Source organism: Schistocerca nitens, unplaced genomic scaffold (assembly GCF_023898315.1).
Source record: "Schistocerca nitens isolate TAMUIC-IGC-003100 unplaced genomic scaffold, iqSchNite1.1 HiC_scaffold_229, whole genome shotgun sequence".
NCBI classification, from domain to species: domain Eukaryota; kingdom Metazoa; phylum Arthropoda; class Insecta; order Orthoptera; family Acrididae; genus Schistocerca; species Schistocerca nitens.
In genome coordinates this window covers 1-2,500 of record NW_026045770.1, presented here as the reverse complement: position 1 = coordinate 2,500, position 2,500 = coordinate 1, and the positions used below count along the sequence as shown (strand labels likewise).

Genomic DNA, 2,500 nt, shown 5'->3' with positions numbered 1-2,500 from the left:
TCACCTCTAACGTCGCAATACGAATGCCCCCGCCTGTCCCTATTAATCATTACCTCGGGTTCCGAAAACCAACAAAATAGAACCGAGGTCCTATTCCATTATTCCATGCACACAGTATTCAGGCGGGCTTGCCTGCTTTAAGCACTCTAATTTGTTCAAAGTAAACGTGCCGGCCCACCGAGACACTCAATAAAGAGCACCCTGGTAGGATTTCAACGGGGTCCGCCTCGGGACGCACGAGCACGCACGAGGCGGTCGCACGCCTTCGGCTCGCCCCACCGGCAGGACGTCCCACGATACATGCCAGTTAAACACCGACGGGCGGTGAACCAACAGCGTGGGACACAAATCCAACTACGAGCTTTTTAACCGCAACAACTTTAATATACGCTATTGGAGCTGGAATTACCGCGGCTGCTGGCACCAGACTTGCCCTCCAATAGATACTCGTTAAAGGATTTAAAGTGTACTCATTCCGATTACGGGGCCTCGGATGAGTCCCGTATCGTTATTTTTCGTCACTACCTCCCCGTGCCGGGAGTGGGTAATTTGCGCGCCTGCTGCCTTCCTTGGATGTGGTAGCCGTTTCTCAGGCTCCCTCTCCGGAATCGAACCCTGATTCCCCGTTACCCGTTACAACCATGGTAGGCGCAGAACCTACCATCGACAGTTGATAAGGCAGACATTTGAAAGATGCGTCGCCGGTACGAAGACCGTGCGATCAGCCCAAAGTTATTCAGAGTCACCAAGGCAAACGGACCGGACGAGCCGACCGATTGGTTTTGATCTAATAAAAGCGTCCCTTCCATCTCTGGTCGGGACTCTGTTTGCATGTATTAGCTCTAGAATTACCACAGTTATCCAAGTAACGTGGGTACGATCTAAGGAACCATAACTGATTTAATGAGCCATTCGCGGTTTCACCTTAATGCGGCTTGTACTGAGACATGCATGGCTTAATCTTTGAGACAAGCATATGACTACTGGCAGGATCAACCAGGGAGCTGCGTCAACTAGAGCTGAGCAGCCGGCCGCCCGGGAGTGTGTCCCGGGGGCCCGCGCGAACACGCAAGCGTCCGCTCAATTATTCTGCAAACAGGAGGAGGCTGGGCTCCCCTGCACGATACACCTCGAAACCCTCTCAGGTCCCGGCGGCGCGCAGCGCCGTCCTAAGTACTTGGTCGGGTTCGAGAGAGGCGCAATCGCCCGGAGATAGGCGAGTAGACGCTTTCAGTGCGACCACCCGTGCTCCCAACTGAGCTTGCCGCTGCCGACAGAGGCCCGGGAGCGTGCTGTCGTGGTGTTGCCGGCGGGAGACAACACGCGGCCACAAACAGTGACCGGGCAGCTCCAACGCCAGCGCCACAGAGGGGCAGAGCCCCACTTGGGTGCCAAAGCGAACTCTCCCAGCACAGCGCACGCGCCAACACATCCGCACAGCTGCGATACAAACCACCTGCGAGAACCGCGGGGGCGACCGAGCAGCAGACGGCGTCGCGGCGCCGAGTGCCGGGCGGCGGCGCATCCTCAACGCACACAGTCCTCAATCGGACCAGCACACTGCAGATGTCCACCGCGCTTCGCACCGGGCCCGGGAGGACCCACTTTGGCCGCACGGCGCCGCGCGCTGGGTGCGCCGGCACGCAGATGCGCCGCCTGCCGCCTCCGTCAGCCGGCGCGCCTGCCACTGGGCGCCCCCACCAGCCGGCTGCCGCGCGTGCGCCCACGCAGCGCGCGGCCAGCACGCCGGGCGCCCCCCCCTCACCGGCCGGGGACGGTCCCACCCAGCCACCGCCGCGTATCGCTTCATACCCACATGCCCACTCACGTTCGTGGGTATGACGGGTGTCGCTGAAGCAACCGGTTAATACCTGTACCGATCGTCGATATCAACGATTCACCTCCAGCGCGAACAACCGCGCAACAACGGATTTCCAGTTCATTTGCGTAACTTGGGCAGCAAACGTAGACATCCATCTACATTTGCGACTTCTACGAGTCTTGCATGCCTGGATGTTGTGTGTCACGACGCACTCCATCAGCATACATACACGCTGCGACGTGTGCACGAAAGAACACGTGGAAGGTGGCCAGCGTACGTATGCGAATGCCATTGCACAGCTGCGAAGCGCATTCAACACGCGAACTCCTGACCGACGAGCTAGAGGTGACAGGAGGGGAGGGGGGGGGGGGGGCGGGGGCGATATACGTCCTATTGCAGTACACAATACAGTGGATAGCGGGACCATGTGGAAAGTAAGCAACACTCGCAAGATGTGAGGGTACGCACCGTAAAATGAATCAATACGCAGAACACCACAGTGTGCGCGAAGTGAACTATGTTGAGATGGTTGCAATTAGGCAACGCTACACGAATTCCTAGATTCATATAACTAACAATTACAGGGCAGGTTAAGGCGCAACGTGGGTTAGGTTAGGGCGCAACGTGGGTTAGGTTAGGGCGCAACGTGGGTTAGGTTTGGGCGCAACGTGGGTTAGG

At 57.9% G+C, this 2,500-nt stretch overlaps 1 non-coding gene across 1 annotated transcript in view; it reads right to left on the bottom strand.

Annotated features, from left to right (window-relative positions):
* The window catches only part of LOC126222402 (small subunit ribosomal RNA), a 1,909-nt gene extending 906 nt beyond the window's left edge, over nt 1-1,003 (bottom strand). Inside the window, exon 1 of the ribosomal RNA XR_007543312.1 lies at nt 1-1,003. This exon is cut by the window's left edge and continues 906 nt beyond it. This is a non-coding gene — a ribosomal RNA (small subunit ribosomal RNA).
* Nucleotides 1,004-2,500: the final 1,497 nt, after the last annotated feature.